This window comes from Triticum urartu, chromosome 6 (genome assembly GCF_003073215.2).
Source record: "Triticum urartu cultivar G1812 chromosome 6, Tu2.1, whole genome shotgun sequence".
Classification (NCBI taxonomy): Eukaryota; Viridiplantae; Streptophyta; class Magnoliopsida; order Poales; family Poaceae; genus Triticum; species Triticum urartu.
In genome coordinates, this window is record NC_053027.1 from 384,526,542 (window position 1) to 384,550,870 (window position 24,329).

Genomic DNA, 24,329 nt, shown 5'->3' on the forward strand with positions numbered 1-24,329 from the left:
GGTTTGTTGGGTCTCGCTCTTCCTCTTGAAGAAATATACCCAAGTGTATCTTGAATAGTCATCCACAATCAGCAAGCAATACTTTCTACCGCTAAGACTATCAAAGTATGGAGGCCCGAAGAGATCCAAATGAAGGAGCTCCAAAGGCCTCTTCGAGTAGATGATAGTCGTGGGAGGGTGAGCCTTCTCATGTAGCTTTCCTTCGATACAAGCACTGCAAGCACGATCTTTGGCAAAACTAACATTTGTTAGTCCACGGACATGGTCCCCCTTGAGAAGACTTTGCAAAGATCTCATATTGACGTGAGCTAAACGGCGATGCCAAAGCCATCCCACGTCAACCTTAGCCATTAGGCATGTCGCGGTCTTAGTGGGTCACTCCGAAAAGTTAATCACATAGAGACCGTTCTCGACATGCCCAACAAAGGCTACTTTAAGAGTCTTGCTCCACAAGAGGGCCACGGTATCAATATCAAAGAAAGTGACAAAGCCCATAAGTGCTAGTTGACGAATGGAAAGTAAATTGTATGCAAGGGACTCAACAAGCATGACCTTCTCAATCGTAAGATCATGAGAAATGACAACTTTGCTGAGTACCAATACCTTAGAGGATGAGGCGTCACCCCAGTCGACGTTGGTGGGCATGGATGGAATCTTTTGCACGTCCACCACCAAGTCCTTACTTCCGGTCATATGATTAGTAGGTCCACTATTGAGCAACCATGATCCCCCACCGGAAGCAAACACCTACAGGAGATCAATGCTTGGTTTTAGGTACCCATTTTGTAATGGGTCCTTTGATGTTAGTAACAAGGGTCTTAGGAACCCAAATAGACCATTCAATGTACTCATAAGGAGAACCAACAAATTTTTCATAAACATGCCCATCTCTAGTACAACATAATACATAAGAAGGGTTAAAGTCGCCAGCTTTGTTGGGAATGGAAGCGTTGCCCTTCTTGGCATCACTACCCCTCACGGAGTTCTTCTCCTTCTCCTTAGTAGTACCCTCTCCCTCCTTCACAAAAGTTTGCTTGAGAGGAGAAGGTCATTTGGCCTTGTCATTCTTCTTCTTGTTCTTGGACTTGGGCACGTACCCAATCCCTTCCTTGGCCACAACTCCCTTTTGGTTGGTCGAAAGGTCGTTGAGATTCTTCTCGCCTTGTATGCAAGACAGAAGACATTTCTCAAGTTGCACCTTTAGCTTAGCATTCTCCTCAAGAAGATGCACATTCTCACAACATGGGTTAGTAGCATTTGCATTATCAATTATCATCATACGAGGAAAAGTGGCTTTCTCCTTAGTTAGCTTTACTTGAAGTTGATCATGAGACTCTTTGAGGCTAGCATGAGCACCCTTCAAGACCTTGTGAGCCTTGTCAAGTAGGTCAAACTCCTCTTTGAGACTAGCAAGATCAACCCCAAGCTTAGCCTTCTCGGAGTTTAGCACACGAGAGACAACAAGAGCATGATCAAAATCTTTCTTTAACTTAGCGTGATCAATGTTGTGTGACTCCTCAAGAGCCAAACGAAGACCACACTCTTCCTCAAGAGCATTGGAAAGATCCAAAATCCCATCGGCATAGTCACGACTATGCGCCTCCATCTTGGAGATAGTATCTTCGTGAGCCTCGATCATGTCATTGGCTTCACCAAGTTGTTCCAAGAGAGCAACAAAATGCTTCTTGGATTTACCCTTGAGTTTACCCATAAAGGACTCAAACTCATTTTCCTCCACATTGGATCCATCATATTCATCAATGCAATCCATCAAGGAAGGATTATCAATGATGGTAGTTTTGATGTTGGGGGTTACCTTGTTTGTGGATTTAGCCATGAGGCACTTGGCGGTGATGTTCTCATTGGGTGAGTCGAAGAGAGACACTCGTGGAGTTTTTGCAATGGCAACGGAGGCCATGGCAACCGACTCACCATCTTCATCATCATCATCATCATCATCATCCTCATGGTACTCTTCTTGAACCACCAACACCTTGTGAGGAGTCTTCTTGGTGAAGTTGCTCTTGTTGGGGAAACACTTGTCTTTGTCCTTTCGGATGAGCTTGCCACCATTGTCTTCCCTCTTCTCATACGGACACTCCGCAACAAAATGGCTCACATTTCCACAATTGTAGCAAGTCCTCACATGTTGCTTGCTCTTCGTGCCACTTGAGTTGTTCTTGTTGAAGTTTGGCCTTGAGTTCTTCTTTCTCCAAAATTGCCTTGAAGCAAGTGCCATGTGTTCATGATAGGCATACTTTGTATCTTCGGGGTTGCTTTCCTCTTCTTCCTCTTCTTGTTCTTCTTCAACACAAACCTTGGCCTTCAATGCAAGGTTGGGCTTCTTTGCCCTTTGAGAGCGAAGCACCGCATTGCCGGCGGTCTTGTACAAGATGTTCATAGCCACAAACTCATCCAACACTTCACTTGAGGTCAAGGTGTGGAAGTCGGGCCTTTGACGAATGACGGAGGACATGGCCTTGTGGTAAGGCATCATTGCCTTGAGGAATTTGCGCTTGATCCAATTGTCATCCGTGTCCTTTCTCCCATGATCTCGGAGTGAGACCGCGAGTTTGGTTACTCTCCGATAAAGCTCACGAGGTTCTTCATCTTCTTTCATAGCAAACTCATCGGCTTCATCTTGCATTAGTTCATAGTTGGAGCGTTGAATGCTTGCGCTTCCCTGCTAGAGAGAGACAACAGAAAGCCATGCATCTTTGGCCAAGGCGAATGGCCGAAGATGAGGTAGATCTTTGGGTGGAATTGCATCTTGGATGATGAAGAGAGCATTCTCATTGAATTGATTATCCGCGGCTTCTCGAGGAGTGAAGTTTCTTGGGTCATGCGGATAGAAACCTTCTTCAATGATTCTCCAAAGATTAGTATTCACATGATTTAAATGATGCTTAAAGCGATAAACCCAAGAATAAAAGTCCTCATTTCTCACAATCTTAGGGGGAGGACCGGCATGATTCAAATCAGTGGAAGGAATCGGTCCACCATAAACAAGTGGTGGTTCCACATGGGCAAAGATGCCGGTGCCATTTTTACCACTAGAAGAAGGAGCCTTTTCACTACTAGCTTCCCCTTTGTCGGAGTTAGCATCCGTCACCTTGTCAGTGGGATCACCCACTTTCAATGGTGCGTTGGATAGTTTAAGCCCTTCAATGAATTTAGTAAACATGCTTTCAACCTCGGTCATCATTGAGGTTTTCAATGTCTCCAAGGCTACATTGAATTCCTCATGGGAGACCGAGGTTCCCACATCACCCGTAGACGAGATCAGATTCACACCGGAGTGCTCCTCCACACCGTCTACGGTGTCAACCATACTCTTCGGACGACAAAGTCCTTAGTAAAGAGACGAGGCTCTGATACCAATTGAAAGGATCTATATGGTTGACTAGAGGGGGGGGGTCAATAGGCAACTAACAATTTTTAGCTTTTCTTTACCAAATCAAACTTTGCATCAAAGTAGGTTTTCTAGATGTGCAACTAGGTGAGCAACCTATATGATGCAACAACAACGAGCACACAAGCAAGCAAGAGAAGTAACACTAATAAGCTTGCACAAGTAAAGGTAAGAGATAACCAAGAGTGGACCCGGTGAAGACGAGGATGTGTTACCGAAGTTCCTTTATTTTGAGGGGAAGTACGTCTCCGTTAGAGAGGTGTGGAGGCACAATGCTCCCCAAGAAGCCACTAGGGCCACCATATTCTCCTTACACCCTCACACAATGCGAGATGTCTTGATTCCACTATTGGTGCCCTTGGAGGCGGCGACCGGACCTTTACAAACAAGGTTGGGTCTATCTCTACAACTTAATCGGAGGCTCCCAACAACACCACGAAGCTTCACCACAATGGACTATGGCTCCGTGGTGACCTCAACCATCTAGGGTGCTCAAACACCCAAGAGTAACAAGATCCGCTAGGGATTGGTGGGGGAATCAAATTTCTCTTAGTGGAAGTGTAGATCGGGGCCTTCTCAACCAATCCAGAGCAAATCAACAAGTTTGATTGGCTAGGGAGAGAGATCGGGAAAAAATGGAGCTTAGAGCATTAATGGAGCTTTTGGGGGAAGAGGGTAGTCAACTAGAGGAAGAAGACACCCCTTATATAGTGGAAGAACAAATCCAATCGTTATCCACCAACTCAGCCTACGAAACGCGGTACTACCGTACCAGAGGCGCGGTACTACCGCAGGGGCACGCAGTACTACCGCAGGGGCACGCGGTACTACCGCAGGGCCCCGCGGTACTACCGCCCACGAAGCAGAGACCAGAACAGCCCAAAATGCACTAAGGCAGAGGGCGGCAGTACTGCTGGTGCGGTACTACCGCGCCCCCCTTGCGGTACTACCGCAAGGCAGGGGCTGTCCAGAGATGGGAAGGCATGGATGTAATAAATTACATACGTGGCTACTTCCGCGGAGTTGGAGTCGATGCAAAAACCCGACGCGGTAGTACCGTAAGGCAGCAGCAGTACTACCGCGCTAGGCGCGGATGAAAAAAATTCATCCGCCCCTTACTGCCGCATACTTGCAGAACTAAGCCAGATACGATGGTACTACCATGCCCAGTGCGCGGTACTACCGTGATGGGTGCCACCCACTAGGGAGAGGGTGACAACATCTGGACTCCGGCCACAGTACTACCGCTTGCCCGGAAGCGGTACTACCATGGGCGCTTGCGGTACTACTGCACCGGCGGACGGTACTACCGCAAGGGCCTGCGGTACTACCGCTCTAAGGAGCAGTACTACCGCATGCCCTAGTTCAGCAAGCACGAGCAATATTCACATAGTCAAGGAAAACATAGGATGCTCCAAAGGCTAGAAGAAAAGGAGGTACAAAGGAAGATGTGTACGTGACGAGTCCACCCAACCTTTCCGACGCAGACCCCCTCTTAATAGTATGGCTTCCCTACGACTCAATACCACCGAAAAGAAACATAGAGAAATGCCGTCTTCCATAGCCTTCGAGGGGAACCAAATGAACTTGTGCCTAGTCAATATATATCTAAAATATTCGATGCACATGATTAGTCCGCAAAAGTATTGTCATCAATCACCAAAACCAACTAAGGGATAAAAATGCCCTTACATTTGTAGCCAGCAACAAATCTGCATTGACAGGTAGCACTGACTGCTCAGAAGACCTTGTTTTCACTCCAGATTTTCCCATGACTGACTCAAAGGGTTGATGCATAGGAAGAGTAAATGAATGTATAAACATTGTTGACAAATGGAAAACATTAAGAAAAAAATATGGCACAATACAATTCACATATACGATGACTGGCTAAATAGGATGGCATTGCATGATTCACTATGATGCTTGGCTAAAGAAGATGGCATTGCATAATTCCCATATACTCCCTCCATTCCTAAATATTTGTCTTTTTAGAGATTTCAAATGGACTACCACATACGGATGTATATAGACATATTTTAGACTGTAGATTACCTCATTTTGCTCCGTATGTAGTCACTTGTTGAAATCTCTAAAAAGATAAATATTTAGGAACAGTGGGTGTATGATATAGAAAACAAACAGGTGGCATTCAGACAAAGCAAATCTAAACTAAGCTGATGACATATAAGATGTATAATCTAAGCAATGTGAGGCGCCATATGCATGATATGACCAACATCGGCTTGACAGGTTAGAGCAAACACCTCAGGTGGTAAATAGTAGTGGTCAGCTCCCTCTGAATTCCCATCTGAACAGTTATCGTCCTCTGTAATACAATCTGGAATGGTGGGAGGGGGGCACTTCGCCCACCATGGAGCGGCGTCTGCATTACATTATATTCCCACGCAACGGTCTTCTCTTTTTCTCTACATGTTCAGTACGATTGTGTACTATAACTGACATGCATAATAAAAAAATAGTTATATTTTTTAAGGCCTAAGGGGTTCATGTAGAAATCAAGACTGATGGTAGCAAACGAGTGGATAGATCCAAAACTAATAATAGCAGGTAGATTATAGCTTCAGTTTAAAAAGATAGACAATGGGTCATCTACTGTTTGTTGCCCACCCAACATGAACCACATAGAAGACCCCACATGAACCAGATAGTAGACATATACTATTCATTACTGCCTCAATATGTTCCCCATGGGCATTTTAAAACTCAAGTTTGAACAATAGAGTAGCAGGTAATAATAACCGATGTATAACGTAAGCAAACACGAAAGAGTGCAACCTCTCTTCTAGAACTATGTAGTCCTCAGGTTCATCTGCTCAGTCGATGATGGTAAAGCAGTTAGCATGGCTGCCGGCAATGGGGAAGATGATCTGAGGGGGAATCTCTTCTGCAGTGAACGCTTCTGTCGATGGCGCACCTCACGTGGGGTGGATGACGGCACGGCGGGAGCAGGACATAACACACAGAGTTTTCTTTGACGCCTATCTGAAAATGAAGTAAATCTGTAAGGGCTCCTTAGAATTGGAGGATTATATAAACGCAGGGACAGGAAAAACACATGAATAGGATATGAATGCACATGCAAAACAAATCATTTGGAAACATAGGATTTCTGTCCACCTGGGTGTTTGGTTCACATGAATTGGAAGAACACGGGAATGGAGAAACATGGTCAAATTAAAGTCAAACCGCGTGAAATTAAAAAAAAATAAGAATCTTATTATGCTAGTAATGCAATTAGTCCTATTCTGCATGCATATTAATTTGAAAAGGATGTCCAAGTAGATATTAAATTTCCTACCTTTTTTCTTTGAAAGAGACTGTAACATCCCAAATTTTCAATTTGGAATGTTATACATAGATCATTCTTGCATATCATATTTTATTGCATTTCGTCTCGCGATCCTCGAAATCCTAAGCAACTCAAGGACCCTCGGAGAGAGTTGGGGATTTCCCCGGTTTTCAAATTTGATTTTATCAAATTTTGAAACGAGGATTTTGGTTTTAGTTATTTTTCTCTCCGAAAATATTTCATATTAAAATATATGAGAGGAGATAATATGACTTCTCCAAAACAAATGAAATATTGGAGGAAAAATATAAAAATCAATATTTGTTTTTATTTGGATTTTATTGCAATTTTGTTTGCATTAGAAAAATTGCACGTTTTCAAAATTGCATTTTAGGGCCAAGAAAATGTTCATCTCGTTCTAAATATTTCATTTAGACGGAGAAAATTTGTTTTGGCATTTTTAGATTTTTATTTTTATTTTCTAGGATTTTTCTTAGTTTCGGCGGAATTATTTTAAAAAAAAGTTTCCGGACCAAGTTGGGACGAAGCCCAGCCGGCCCGTTCCGCCACCGTCTCCCTCACGCGCGTCGCCGTGCGCAACACGGACGTCGAGGGGAGTCCGAGCCAGACTCCCCGCCGGGCGCCACCTTGCCCAAGCCACGCCGCCCCTCGCCCCCTTTAAATGCCGCCGTCACCACCCCGCACGCCTCCACCACCGCTGCCAGCCCCGCCGCCCGCAGACCTCGCCGCCACCGCCCGCCGCCTGCCGCCACCCGCGCCGGCGCCTGCCACAGCCCGCGCCGCCGACTCGCCACCGCCGCCTGAGCCCCGCCGCCCGCCAGCCCCGCCGGAGCCACACCCCGCCGGATCCAACGAGGTAGCGCGCCGTCGCCGTCGTTTTTTTTAGAAAACCGATTTGGTTTTTTAGAAAGCCTAACTCATTTTTTTGGTTCGCCTTTTTTCCAGTTTTTCTTTTCAGCGGACATTCGTTTTAACGAACGGTTTTCGCTCATTAGTTACAGATAACGAACGCTCGTTCGTTAGCCTGTTCATCAGTTTTCTTTTATCGGATTTTTCCGCGGTTATTTCTGATCGAGATTTCTGATCTGATTTTCGTTCTAGTTTATCTTTTCGCTCGTTAGTAGGAATCAGGCGATTCAAGCACCTAGATCTTCGTGTCGAGACCCTCTTTCCGCTTAACCAATTTGCACAAGTTTTTGCTACTGTAAAAATTTGACCTAGGTCCAGATTAGTAAATGGATCTTGTTTCTTTCGCCGTTTGATTTTCGTTGCTCCGTTTGATTTGATTCTTTTTGCAAACCGGAGTTCTTAAGTTGAACTTTCTGGTTAGATCTTCTTATTTGAGTTTTACCCGTGCTTATTAGCTTGATTGCTTATGTATGCTATTGTTTGTTTGCGATAGAATTCCCTGAGTGTGAAGCATGTTATTTGGAGTCTCTAGGTTATGCGGATTGTCAGCAAGGCAAGTAACACTTTGATGATACTCCTTTATCACCCAGTTTTAATGCATCAGTTCCAATCCTCAAACATTGCATGGTTAGGATGTCATTAACATGTGGGTTGGGAAGTAGTTGATGAGGTAGAACCTATTACCCTGTTACATTCAAACCCTTGGGAGTTACTCTTACGAATTGCTTATATTGCTATGCTATGCTCGTAGACGAGGTTTGAGAGAGTGAAATCCATGACAGATGTGAGATTGTTAATTAATGGTTCAACTTAAGGTGGCAACTTAAATACACATCTGGGTGGATTGAGGCACCTGGAGTACTCAGTGTTGCCTGTATTTTTTGGAAATCCCGGAGTACCCGTGTGATCTTCCCATGGACCGCCACCCAGGCTCAAAGGGAACTGAGATTATTCATGCTAGAAACTTCCGTGTGCAGCCACAAGCTAATATGGGCTCTAGCATAGTTGAGTAAGTTACGTGAAGCTCTTGAAGAGGTGGATCAGCAGGTAGTGGGATTGTAGGTTTGGTATGATCTGCCCCGAGTAGAGAGTTAATGTTTCTGAAAGACTGTGTCTTGGTCATCTGTTTCTCAAACACCATGTAGTGAGAGAAATCCCACGGAGGCGATCGAGTCTTGTGGGGAAAAGTGTGCAAACCTCTGCAGAGTGTAGAAACTAATCATGGTTAGTCGTGTCCCCGGTTATGGACAATCTTGTGTATTTAGTACTTGGAGTATCTTAAGTATCTCATCACTCTAAATTAATATTGTTGGGTTGTTAATTACCTTAATTGGGATTGAGTTGGAGGAACCTTCTCACTGATGTTTCAACTACCATGATAGTTAAATTAAAATCTATTCCTTTGTTGTAGGGAAAAATTGGCTTTTCGCAAAAACTGTAACCATAGAGCTTTCCACCAGCCAAATATGCATGTAGTGATAGCATTATTCTGTTCTTGCTCTACTGTGTTACTTTGCCAGCATATTCCAGGTGCTGACCCGTTTTCGGGCTGCAACGTATTATGTTGCAGACTTTTCAGACGAGGAGTAAGGTTCGTTAGGTCATTGTCGTGCAGCTCAGCTATGCCGTTGGAATTGATGGACTCACTTTATCTTCCAAGCCTTCCGTTGTTATCGTATTAGATGGCCCTAAGCCATATTTATTGTAATAAGTTCTCTTTGGAGACATTCGATGTAATAAGTGTGTGATTGCTACTCCGTTATAAATCCTCGAGTACTGTGTGTGTCAGCATTACCGATCCAGGGATGACACTGAAGCACAGAGACTTGACCGTTTGAGGTCGGGTCGCTACAAGATGGTATCAGAGCACACGCTGAGTGTAGGACACGACCACTAAGCTAAAAGCCATAGATCACTATTCTCTTCTCATTTCTGACTCCTCTTCATTTTCTACTCTTTAGGATGGCGGACGCAAGGAACAAGTTTGCACAACCGGATGAAGAAGCACCTTTTGGACGACACTTGAAGGAAGTCACTAGGTACCAGAACATAGGAATACCAAGCTTCACCGGGACCTACAACGCCACCTTACCAGAAGAGGAGCGATGGATGATTCAAGTTCAAGTTCCAGGAAGAACCTTCACACCAGTCACTAAACCCATAGAGTTTTCCTTCGATGCACCAACCTGGAGTCTAGGAAAGAGTATGGCAGCTCACATCACCATGGGACGTATTGGAGAAGTTTATCATAAGGAGCTTAAGGATACTATGTACCAGATCTGTGAGCCCCGAGCTGAGCAATGGGAGATGATCAGCACCAGGAAGGATAGATCAATTGCAGCTTTCATCCAGCAACTAAACCAACACATTCGACGCCAGGAGAACCAGATGTGCGCAGGCATGATAGATCTGAAGAAGGCAATGACTAGGATCGCGGAACTGGAGGAAGAACTCAAGGCTACACGTGAAGATTATGAGGAGGAAATCGTCGTACTAGTGGAGAAGAATGACGACCTGATTAAGAAGATCGGAATATTCATGGGAGACCCCCACCAGTAGAAGAAGACGAAGAACCGAAGGAGATTCGCCCGGAGGACAACATCATCATCGATGACACCGACTCCGACCTTAGCGATGATGACTTTGAAGACGAAGCTAGATCAGATATCATGGAGTCTACAACCGAGGAATATTTTTAGTAGACCACCACATCAGTAGTAGTATTCCACCATGTAAATAGTATAGTCCGAGCACTTTTACGATAGTTAGACCGATTGTATGCCTTGCTTGATTGATTGAGTGAAATGTTTTGTGTTTGTATCATGTGCATATGGGTACTGCTTTCTCATTAGACCTCAATCTATTCTAATCTCTCCCCTCTAAACCCATCAGATGCCTCCGAGACGTGACCCCGGATTTACCTTCCCAACGGAGCTCACTCAGTTGATCCAGCAACAGAATACCCTGATGCAGTTGTTAGTTCAAAACCAAGGCAACAACAACAACAATCCACCACCACCACCACCACCAGTTGACAACTTAGCCCGTTTTCTGAGGTTGCAGCCGCCGGTGTTCTCCAGTAGCACCGAGCCTATAGTAGCAGATGATTGGCTCCGCAAGATTGGAAGGGAGTTAACCATTGCAGGATGTACTGATGCTGAGAAGGTGCGTTTTACCGCACATCAGTTGGATGGACCAGCAACCTCATGGTGGGAGAATTACACTGTCACCTACCCTATAGCCACGGTGACATGGGACCAGTTTCAGCAAGCATTCCGTACAGCCCATGTCTCAACTGGAGCCATGAATTTTAAGAAGCGTGAGTTTCGCAACCTACGCCAGGGGAACCGTACTGTGGCTCAGTACGCGGACGAGTTTAGCAAGTTATCTTGCTATGCCCCTGATGATGTGGCCACAGATGCCGCAAAGTAGGAGAAGTTCATGGAAGGGCTGAATGATGAGATGAGTATGCAGTTGATGGTGGCAACATTCACCAACCACCAGGAGTTGGTAGATAAGGCTCTTATGATTGAAGGGAAGTAGCAGCAGATTGAGAGCCGTAAGAGGAAGTATGGACAAGGGAGGTATAACTCAGGAGCTCAGCAGAAGCCTCGCCTAACCCCGAACTCGGGAGGACTTGTTCATAACCATGGAGGCCACACCCATAATGGAGGAAGTAACCATAATCATACTGGCCCTAGGAATGGGAATGGGAATGGAGCAAGCAACAATCAGAACCGCCCTAATCCAGCCACACCCACCAAGAGAGACCTAAACCACGTTACTTGTTTCAAGTGCGGGAAGACCGGACACTATGCCACGGAGTGCCCTGAAGGGAAGAATGGAAACGGAAATGGGAGCATTGGGAAGAAGCCCAATCCATTCAACAAAGGACAAGTGAACCACGTTAATATGGAGGAGGTTGAAGAGCAGCCAGACGCGGTTATAGGTAAGTTTTTGGTTACGTCATTTATCGCTCTTGTTCTTTTTGATACTGGTGCATCGCATTCATACATATCAAGGGAATTCGTGGATAAGTTTAAACTACCGACCCAAACCCTTAGGACCTCTCTATTAGTAAGCTCACCTGGAGCAGAGTATATGGCTAGTCGATAGTGTGACCAGTTACCCTTGACCATTGGTAACCATGTTTTTCCGTCCGACCTAATTATCTTGGAGTCACAAGGATTGGATGTGATATTAGGAATGGACTGGATGTCAAAGTATGGAGGAAGTATTGACTGTGTTAGTAAGTCAATTTGTCTCACCACCCCGGAGAGAAAAAGGATCAAGTATGTATCCAGGCATGCACCATGAAGTAGCCAAGTAAATACCCTCACGGGAGTTGTTCAGGAAGAAGTGCATGTAGTAAAGGATTACCCGGATGTTTTCCCAGATGAGTTACCAGGCATGCCACCAAACCGAGATATTGAGTTTTCGATAGAGCTATTGCCAGGCACAGGGCCAATATCCAAGAGACCCTATAGGATGCCCGCGAATGATCTAGAGGAGATCAAGAAATAGATCAAGGAGTTATTGGAGAAAGGTTACATTTGACGGAGTTCATCACCATGGGGAGCCCCAGTGCTCTTGGTTGAGAAGAAGGATAAATCCATAAGAATGGTTGTTGATTATCGAGCCTTGAATGAAGTGACGATTAAGAACAAGTACCCATTGCCGATGATCAATGATCTGTTTGACCAGCTGCAAGGAGATAAGGTGTTTTTGAAGGTCGATCTGCGATCAGGATATCATCAGTTGAAGATACGAGAAAAGGATATACCAAAGACAGCCTTCACCACATGGTACGGGCTATACGAATATACGGTCATGTCATTTTGACTGACTAACGCCCCTGCCTATTTCATGAGCATGATGAACAAAGTATTCATGGAATATTTGGATAAGTTTGTTGTGGTGTTCATTGATGATATAATGGTATATTCGAAGAACAAAGAGGAACACAAGGAGCATTTGTGTTTAGTTCTCGAGAAACTTAGGGAACATCAGTTGTATGCCAAGTTCAGCAAATGCGAGTTTTTGTTGAAGGAAGTTGGATTCCTTGGACATGTTATATCGTGAGAAGGTATAGTAGTAGATCCCACCAAGATTCAGTCAGTCACTGAATGGTTGGCACCCACTTCAGTTAGCGAGATCCGCAGTTTTCTTAGACTCGCAGGATACTACCGTAGATTCATTGAGAATTTTTCTAAGATCGCGAAGCCCATGACAGAATTATTGAAGAAGGATATCAAGTTTAAATGGACGGAAGATTGTGAGGCAAGTTTCCAGGAGCTGAAGAAACGTTTGACTACAGCCCTAGTGCTGACACTGCCAGATATACGTAAGGATTTTCAAGTGTATTGCAATGCCTCTCGCTTAGGACTTGGAAGTGTGCTTATGCAGGACAAAAGAGTTGTTTTGTATGACTCAAGACAACTAAAACAACTCCAGTTAAATTATGCCACGCATGATTTGGAACTAGCAGCCGTAGTACATGCGTTGAAGACTTGGAGACATTACCTTATTGGAAACCATTGTGATGTGTACACAGATCATAAGAGTTTGAAGTACATTTTCACCTAGAAGGAACTGGACCTTAGGCAGAGAAGATGGTTGGAGCTTATAAAGGATTATGACATGAAGCTTCATTATCATCCAAGCAAGGCCAATGTCGTAGCCGACGCTTTGAGCCGGAAGAGCTATGCTAATACCCTAATAAGCACGGGATTGCCGAAAGAGTTAGGAGAGGATCTCTGGGAACTTTGATTGGAGATTGTTCCTAGAGGTTTTGTTGCAACAATGGAAGCGCAGTCTACATTGTTGGGAAAAATTCGAGAAGCTCAGAAGGATGACAAAGATATTGCCGAGATAAAGGAGAAAATGAGCGAAGGAAAGGCCAAAGGTTTTCGTGAGGATGAGCACGACACCCTGTGGTTTGAGGACCGTGTTTATGTGCCCAATAACACGGAGATCAGGAAGTTAATACTTCAGGAGGCTCATGACTCACCATACTCGATACACCCCGGAAACACCAAGATGTATTTGGATTTGAAGGAACGTTTCTGGTGGACAGGGATGAAGAAGGATATCGCCGAGTATGTGTTGGGGAACGTTGCAGAAAACAAAAAAAATTCCTATGGTTTCACCAAGATCCATCTATGAGTTCATATAGCAACGAGTGATTGGATGCATCTACGTACCTTGTACATCACGAGCGGAAGCGTTCAAAGAACGGGGATGAGGGAGTTGTACTCGACGTGATCCGAATCACCGGAGATCCTAGCGCCGAACGGACGGCACCTCCGCGTTCAACACACGTACGGTCAGCGTAACGTCTCATCCTTCTTGATCCAGCAAGGGGAAGGAGAGGTTGAGGAAGATGGCTCCAGCAGCAGCATGACGGCGTGGTGGTGGTGGAGCTGCAGTACTCCGGCAGGGCTTCGCCAAGCTCTATGGAGGAGGAGGAGGAGGTGTTGGAGAGGGAGAGGGAGGCACCAAAGTCGTGGCGTAAGAAGTCCTCCATCTCCCCACTATATATAGGAGGGCCAAGGGGGGGCGCCGGCCCTAGGAGATCCAATCTCCTAGGGGGGTGCGGCCAAGGGGAGGAATCCCTCCTCCCCAAGGCACCTAGGAGGTGCCTTCCCCCTTTGGGACTCTTCCCTTCTTGAACCCTAGGCGCATGGGCCTCTTGGGGCTGGTTCCCTTGGCCCATATAGGCCAAGGCGCACCCTCTACAGCCCATGTGGCCCCCGGGGCAGGTGGCCCCACCCGGTGGACCCCCGGGACCCTTCCGATGGTCCCGGTACAATACCAGTGACCCCGAAAACTTGTCCCGATGCCCGAAATAGTACTTCCTATATATAATTCTTTACCTCCCGACCATTTTGGAACTCCTCATGACGTCCGGGATCTCATCCGGGACTCCGAACAACATTCGGGTTACTGCATATACATATCCCTACAACCCTAGCGTCACCGAACCTTAAATGTGTAGACCCTACGGGTTCGGGAGACATGTAGACATGACCGAGATCGCTCTCTGGTCAATAACCAACAGCGGAATCTGGATACCCATGTTGGCTCCCACATGCTCCTCGATGATCTCATCGGATGAACCACGATGTCGAGGATTCAATCAATCCCGTATACAATTCCCTTTGTCAATCGATATGCTACTTGCCCGAGATTCGATCGTCGGTATCCCAATACCTCGTTCAATCTCGTTACCGGCAAGTCACTTTACTCGTACCGTAATGCATGATCCCGTGACCAGACACTTGGTCACTTTGAGCTCATTATGATGATGCATTAGCGAGTGGGCCCAGTGATACCTCTCCGTCATACGGAGTGACAAATCCCAGTCTTGATCCGTGTCAACCCAACAGACACTTTCGGAGAAACCCGTAGTATACCTTTATAGTCACCCAGTTACATTGTGACGTTTGGCACACCCAAAGCACTCCTACAGTATCCGGGAGTTACACGATCTCATGGTCAAAGGAAAAGATACTTGACATTGGAAAACTCTAGCAAACGAACTATACGATCTTATGCTATGTTTAGGATTGGGTCTTGTCCATCACATCATTCTCCTAATGATGTGATCCCGTTATCAATGACATCCAATGTCCATAGTCAGGAAACCATGGCTATCTGTTGATCAACGAGCTAGTCAACTAGAGGATTACTAGGGACATGTTGGTGTCCATTATTCACACATGTATTACGATTTCCGGATAACACAATTATAGCATGAATAAAGACAATTATCATGCACAAGGAAATATAATAATAATGCTTTTATTATTGCCTCTAGGGCATATTTCCAACAGTCTCCCACTTGCACTAGAGTCAATAATCTAGTTACATTGTGATGAATCGAACACCCATGGAATTCTGGTGTTGATCATGTTTTGCTCTAGGGAGAGGTTTAGTCAATGGATCTGCTACATTTAGGTCCGTATGTACTTTACAAATATCTATGTCTCCATCTTGAACATTTTCACGAATGGAGTTGAAGCGACGCTTGATGTGCCTCGTCTTCTTGTGAAACCTGGGCTCCTTGGCAAGTGCAATAGCTCCAGTGTTGTCACAGAAGAGTTTGATTGGCCCCGACGCATTGGGTATGACTCCTAGGTCGGTGATGAACTCCTCCTCCCAAATTGCTTCATGTGCTGCCTACGAGGCTGCCATGTACTCCGATTCACATGTAGATCCCGCCACGACGCTCTGCTTGCAACTGCACCAGCTCACTGCCCCACCATTCAAAATATACACGTATCCGGTTTGTGACTTAGAGTCATCCAGATCTGTGTCGAAGCTAGCTTCGACGTAACCTTTTACGACGAGCTCTTCATCACCTCCATAAACGAGAAACATTTCCTTAGTCCTTTTCAGGTACTTCAGGATATTCTTGACCGCTGTCCAGTGTTCCTTGCCGGGATTACTTTGGTACCTACCTACCAAACTTATGGCAAGGTTTACATCAGGTCTGGTACACAGCATGGCATACATAATAGAACCTATGGCTGAGGCATAGGGGATGACACTCATCTCTTCTATATCTTCTGCCGTGGCCGGACATTGAGCTGAGCTCAGTTTCACACCTTGCAACACAGGTAAGAACCCCTTCTTAGACTGATCCATATTGAACTTCTTCAATATCTTATCAAGGTATGTGCTTTGTGAAAGACCTATGAGGCGTCTTGATCTATCTCTGTAGATCTTGATGCCTAATATATAAGCAGCTTCTCCAAGGTCCTTCATTGAAAAAAATTTATTCAAGTAGGCCTTAATGCTGTCCAAGAGTTCTATATCATTTCCCATCAAAAGTATGTCATCTACATATAATATGAGAAATGCTACAGAGCTCCCACTCACTTTCTTGTAAACGCAGGCTTCTCCATAAGTCTGCGTAAACCCAAACGCTTTGATCATCTCATCAAAGCGAATGTTCCAACTCCGAGACGCTTGCACCAGCCCATAAATCGAGCATTGGAGCTTGCACACCTTGTCAGCATTCTTAGGATCGACAAAACCTTCCGGCTGCATCATATACAATTCTTCCTTAAGGAAACCATTAAGGAATGTCATTTTGACGTCCATTTGCCATATTTCATAATCATAGAATGCGGCAATTGCTAACATGATTTGGACGGACTTTAGCTTCGCTACCGGTGAGAAAGTCTCATCGTAGTCAACCCCTTGAACTTGTTGATAACCCTTAGCGACAAGCCGAGCTTTATAGATGGTCACATTACCATCCGCGTCTGTCTTCTTCTTAAAGATCCATTTATTTTCTATGGCTCGCCGCTCAACGGGCAAGTCAGTCAAAGTCCATACTTCGTTTTCATACATGGATCCTATCTCGGATTTCATGGCTTCTAGCCATTTGTCGGAATCCGGGCCCGCCATCGCTTCTTCATAGTTCGAAGGTTCATCGTTGTCTAACAACATGATTTCCAAGACAGGGTTGCCGTACCACTCTGGTGCGGAACGTGTCCTTGTGGACCTTCGAATTTCAATAGGAGCTTGATCAGAAGTATCTTGATCATCATCATTAACTTCCTCTCTTGTCGGTGCAGGCACCTCAGAAACATTTTCTTGAGTTGCGCCATTTTCTGGTTCAAGAGGTAATACTTCATCAAGGTCTACTTTCCTCCCACTTACTTCTTTCGAGAGAAACTCTTTCTCTAGAAAGGACCCATTCTTGGCAACAAAGATCTTGCCTTCGGATCTGAGGTAGAAGGTATACCCAATAGTTTCTTTAGGGTATCCTATGAAGACGCATTTTTCCGATTTGGGTTCGAGCTTTTCAGGTTGAAGTTTCTTGACATAAGCATCGCATCCCCAAACTTTTAGAAACGACAGCTTAGGTCTCTTCCCATACCATAATTCATACGGTGTCGTCTCAACGGATTTCGACGGAGCCCTATTTAAAGTGAATGCGGCAGTCTCTAAAGCATAGCCCCAAAAAGATAGTGCTAAATCGGCAAGAGACATCATAGATCGCACCATATCTAATAGAGTGCGATTACGACGTTCGGACACACCATTACGCTGAGGTGTTCCAGGCGGCGTGAGTTGTGAAACTATTCCACATTTTCTTAAGTGTGTGCCAAACTCGTGACTCAAGTATTCTCCTCCATGATCTGATCGCAGGAACTTGATATTCCTGTCACGTTGATTCTCAACCTCACTCTGAAATTCCTTGAACTTTTCAAAGGTCTTAGACTTGTGTTTCATTAAGTAGACATACCCATATCTACTCAAATCATCAGTGAGGGTGAGAACATAACGATAGCCACCGCGAGCCTCAACGCTCATTGAACCGCACACATCAGTATGTATGATTTCCAATAAGTTGGTTGCTCGCTCCATTGTTCCTGAGAACGGAGTCTTGGTCATTTTACCCATGAGGCATGGTTCGCACGTGTCAAATGATTCGTAATCAAGAGACTCTAAAAGTCCATCTGCATGGAGCTTCTTCATGCGTTTGACACCTATGTGACCAAGGCGGCAGTGCCACAAGTATGTGGGACTATCATTATGAATCTTACATCTTTTGGTATTCACACTATGAATATGTGTAGCATTACGCTCGAGATTCATTAAGAATAAACCATTCACCATCGGAGCATGACCATAAAACATATCTCTCATATAAATAGAACAACCATTATTCTCGGATTTAAATGAGTAGCCATCTCGAATTAAACGAGATCCTGATACAATGTTCATGCTCAAAGCTGGCACTAAATAACAATTATTAAGGTTTAAAACTAATCCTGAAGGTAAATGTAGAGGTAGCGTGCCGACGACGATCACATTGACCTTGGAACCATTCCCGACGCGCATCGTCACCTCGTCCTTTGCCAGTCTCTGCTTATTCCGCAGCTCCTGTTTTGAGTTACAAATCTGAGCAACCGCACCGGTATGAAATACCCAGGAGCTACTACGAGTACTGGTAAGGTACACATCAATTACATGTATATCACATATACCTTTCATTTTGCCGGCCTTCTTGTCCGCTAAGTATTTGGGGCAGTTACGCTTCCAGTGACCACTCTCCTTGCAATAAAAGCACTTAGTCTCGGGCTTGGGTCCATTCTTTGGCTTCTTCCCGGCAGCTTGCTTGCCGGGTGTGGCAACTCCCTTGCCATCCTTCTTGAAGGTTTTCTTACCCTTGCCTTTCTTGAACTTAGTGGTTTTATTCACCATCAACACTTGATGTTCCTTTTTGACTTCTACCTCTGCTGATTTCAGCATTGCAAATACTTCAGGAATGGTCTTTTCCATCCCCTGCATATTGAAGTTCATCACAAAGCTCTTGTAGCTCGGTGGAAGCGGCTGAAGGATTCTGTCAATGACCGCGTCATCCGGGAGATTAACTCCCAGCTGAGTCAAGCGGTTATGCAACCCAGACATAGTGAGTATGTGCTCACTGACATAACTGTTTTCCTCCATCTTACAGCTGAAGAACTTGTCGGAGACTTGATATCTCTCGACCCGGGCATGAGCTTGGAAAACCATTTTCAGCTCTTCGAACATCTCATATGCTCCGTGTCTCTCAAAACGCTTTTGGAGCCCCGGCTCTAAGCTGTAAAGCATGCCGCACTGAACGAGGGAGTAGTCATTGGTACGTGCCTGCCAAGCGTTCATAACGTCTTGTTATGCAGGGAGAATAGGTGCGTCACCTAGCGGTGCTTGTAGGACATAATCTTTCTTGGCAGCTATGAGGATGATCCTCAGGTTCCGGACCCAGTCCGTGTAGTTGCTGCCATTGTCTTTCAGCTTGGTTTTCTCTAGGAACGCGTTGAAGTTGAGGACTACGTTGGCCATTTGATCTACAAGACATATTTGTAAAATTTCAGACTAAGTTCATGATAATTAAGTTCATCTAATCAAATTATTCAATGAACTCCCACTTAGATAAACATCCCTCCTGTAATCTAAGTATAACATGATCCGAGTTAACTAGCCCGTGTCCGATCATCACGTGAGACGGACTAGTCAACATCGGTGAACATCTTCATGTTGATTGTATCTTCTATACGACTCATGCTCGACCTTTCGGTCTTCTGTGTTCTGAGGCCATGTCTGTACATGCTAGGCTCATCAAGTCAACCTAAGTGTTTGCATGTGTAAATCTGGCTTACACCCGTTGTATGTGAACGTTAGAATCTAACACCCAATCATCACGTGGTGCTTCGAAACAACAAACTGTCGCAACGGTGCACAGTTAGGGGGAACACTTTCTTGAAATTATTATGAGGGATCATCTTATTTACTACCGTCGTTCTAAGTAAACAAGATGCATAAATATGATAAACATCACATGCAATCAAATAATAAAAGTGACATGATATGGCCAATATCACATAGCTCCTTTGATCTCCATCTTGGGGCTCCATGATCATCTTGTCACCGGCATGACACCATGATCTCCATCATCATGATCTCCATCATCGTGTCTCCATGAAGTTGCTCGCCAACTATTACTTCTACTACTATGGCTAACGCGTTTAGCAATAAAGTAAAGTAATTTACATGGCGTTTCTCAATGACACGCAGGTCATACAAAAAATAAAGACAACTCCTATGGATCCTGCCGGTTGTCATACTCATCGACATGCAAGTCGTGATTCCTATTACAATAGCATGAACATCTCATACATCACATATATATCATTCATCATTCATCACAACTTTGGCCATATCATATCACAAAGCACTTGCTGCAAAAACAAGTTAGACGTCCTCTAATTGTTGTTGCAAGTTTTACGTGCCTGAAGTAGGGTTCTAGCAAGAACGTTTTCTTACCTACGTGAAAGCCACAACGTGATTTGTAAACTTCTATTTACCCTTCATAAGGACCCTTTTCATCGAATCCGCTCCAACTAAAGTGGGAGAGACAGACACCCGCCAGCCACCTTATGCAACTAGTGCATGTTAGTCGGTGGAACCGGTCTCACGTAAGCGTACGTGTAAGGTTGGTCCGGGCCGCTTCATCCCACAATACCGTTGAAGCAAGATAAGACTAGTAGCGGCAAGAAAGTTGACAACATCAACGCCCGCAACAAATTGTGTTCTACTCGTGCAAGAGAACTACGCATAGACCTAGCTTATGATGCCACTGTTGGGGAACGTTGCAGAAAACAAAAAAATTTCCTATGGTTTCACCAAGATCCATCTATGAGTTCATCTAGCAACAAGTGATTGGATGCATCTACGTACCTTGTAGATCGCGAGTGGAAGCGTTCAAAGAACGGGGATGAGGGAGTTGTACTCGACGTGATCCGAATCACCGGAGATCCTAGCGCCGAACGGACGGCACCTCCGCGTTCAACACACGTACGGTCAGCATAAAGTCTCCTCCTTCTTGATCCAGCAAGGGGAAGGAGAGGTTGAGGAAGATGGCTCCAATAGCAGCACGGCGGCGTGGTGGTGGTGGAGCTGCAGTACTCCGGCAGGGCTTCGCCAAGATCTATGGAGGAGGAGGAGGTGTTGGAGAGGGAGAGGGAGGCACCAAAGGCGTGGGGTAAGAAGTCCTCCATCTCCCCACTATATATAGGAGGGCCAAGGGGGGGTGGCGCCGGCCCTAGGAGATCCAATCTCCTAGGGGGGTGCGGCCAAGGGGAGGAATCCCTCCTCCCCAAGGCAACTAGGAGGTGCCTTCCCCCTTTGGGACTCTTCCCTTCTTGAACCCTAGGCGCATGGGCCTCTTGGGGCTGGTTCCCTTGGCCCATATAGGCCAAGGCGCACCCCCTACAGCCCATGTGGCCCCCCGGGCAGGTGGCCCCACCCGGTGGACCCCCGGGACCCTTTCGGTGGTCCCGGTACAATACCGGTGACCCCGAATACTTGTCCCGATGCCGAAATAGTACTTCCTATATATAATTCTTTACCTCCCGACCATTCTGGAACTCCTCATGACGTCCGGGATCTCATCCGGGACTCCGAACAACATTCGGGTTACTGCATATACATATCCCTACAACCCTAGCGTCACCGAACCTTAAGTGTGTAGACCCTACGGGTTCGGGAGACCTGTAGACATGACCGAGATCGCTCTCTGGTCAATAACCAACAGCGGGATCTGGATACCCATGTTGGCTCCCACATGCTCCTCGATGATCTCATCGGATGAACCACGATGTCGAGGATTCAATCAATCCCGTATACAATTCCCTTTGTCAATCGGTATGCTACTTGCCCGAGATTCGATCGTCGGTATCCCAATACCTCGTTCAATCTCGTTACCGGCAAGTCACTTTACTCGTACCATAATGCATGATCCCGTGACCAGACACTTGGTCACTTTGAGCTCATTATGATGATGCATTACCGAGTGGGCCCAGTGATACCTCTCCGTCATACGGAGTGACAAATCCCAGTCTTGATCCGTGTCAACCCAACAGACACTTTCAGAGAAACCCGTAGTATACCTTTATAGTCACCCAGTTACATTGTGACGTTTGGCACACCCAAAGCACTCCTACGGTATCCGGGAGTTACACGATCTCATGGTCTAAGGAAAAGATACTTGACATTGGAAAACTCTAGCAAACGAACTATACGATCTTATGCTATGTTTAGGATTGGGTCTTGTCCATCACATCATTCTACTAATGAAGTGATCCCGTTATCAATGACATCCAATGTCCATAGTCAGGAAACCATGACTATCTTTTGATCAACGAGCTAGTCAACTAGAGGATTACTAGGGACATGTTGGTGTCTATTATTCACACATGTATTACGATTTCCGGATAACACAATTATAGCATGAATAAAGACAATTATCATGAACAAGGAAATATAATAATAATGCTTTTATTATTGCCTCTAGGGCATATTTCCAACAGTCTCCCACTTGCACTAGAGTCAATAATCTAGTTACATTGTGATGAATCGAACACCCATGGAATTCTGGTGTTGATCATGTTTTGCTCTAGGGAGAGGTTTAGTCAATGGATCTGCTACATTCAGGTCCGTATGTACTTTACAAATATCTATGTCTCCATCTTGAACATTTTCACGAATGGAGTTGAAGCGACGCTTGATGTGCCTTGTCTTCTTGTGAAACCTGGGCTCCTTGGCAATGCAATAGCTCCAGTGTTGTCACAGAAGAGCTTGATCGGCCCCGACGCATTGGGTATGACTCCTAGGTCGGTGATGAACTCCTTCACCCATATTGCTTCATGTGCTGCCTCCGAGGCTGCCATGTACTCCGCTTCACATGTAGATCCCGCCACGACGCTTTGCTTGCAACTGCACCAGCTTACTGCCCCACCATTCAAAATATACACGTATCCGGTTTGTGACTTAGAGTCATCCAGATCTGTGTCGAAGCTAGCGTCGACGTAACCCTTTACGACGAGCTCTTCGTCACCTCCATAAACGAGAAACATTTCCTTAGTCCTTTTCAGGTACTTCAGGATATTCTTGACCGTTGTTCCAGTGTTCCTTGCCGGGATTACTTTGGTACCTACCTACCAAACTTATGGCAAGGTTTACATCAGGTCTGGTACACAGCATGGCATACATAATAGAACCTATGGCTGAGGCATAGGGGATGACACTCATCTCTTCTATATCTTCTGCCGTGGCCGGACATTGAGCTGAGCTCAATTTCACACCTTGCAGCATAGGCAAGAACCCCTTCTTAGACTGATCCATATTGAACTTCTTCAATATCTTATCAAGGTATGTGCTTTGTGAAAGACCTATGAGGCGTCTTGATCTATCTCTGTAGATCTTGATGCCTAATATATAAGCAGCTTCTCCAAGGTCCTTCATTGAAAAACTTTTATTCAAGTAGGCCTTAATGTTGTCCAAGAGTTCTATATCATTTCCCATCAAAAGTATGTCATCTACATATAATATGAGAAATGCTACAGAGCTCCCACTCACTTTCTTGTAAACGCAGGCTTCTCCTAGGTCGGAGTTGAAGCGACGGATCTTGTTTCTTTCGCCGTTTGAGTTTCGTTGCTCCGTTTGATTTGATTCTTTTTGCAAACCGGAGTTCTTCAGTTGAACTTTCTGGTTAGATCTTCTTATTTGAGTTTTACCCGTGCTTATTAGCTTGATTGCTTATGTATGCTATTGTTTGTTTGCGATAGAATTCCCGGAGTGTGAAGCGTGTTATTTGGAGTCTCTAGGTTACGCGGATCGTCAGCAAGGCAAGTTACACTTTGATGATACCCCTTTATCACCCAGTTTTTATGCATTAGTTCCAATCCTCAAACATTGCATGGTTAGGATGTCATTAACATGTGGGTTGGGAAGTAGTTGATGAGGTAGAACCTATTACCCTGTTACATTCAAACCCTTGGGAGTTACTCTTACGAATTGCTTATATTGCTATGCAATGCTCGTAGATGAGGTTTGAGAGAGTGAAATCCATGACAGATGTGAGATTGTTAATTAATGGTTCAACTTAAGGTGGCAACTTAAATACACATCTGGGTGGATTGAGGCACCTGGAGTACCCATTGTTGCCTGTATTTTTTGGAAATCCCGGAGTACCCATGTGATCTTCCTATGGACCGTCACCCAGGCTCAAAGGGAACTGAGATTATTCATACTAGAAACTTCTGTGTGCAGCCACAAGCTAATATGGGCTCTAGCATTGTTGAGTAAGTTACGTGAAGCTCTTGAAGAGGTGGA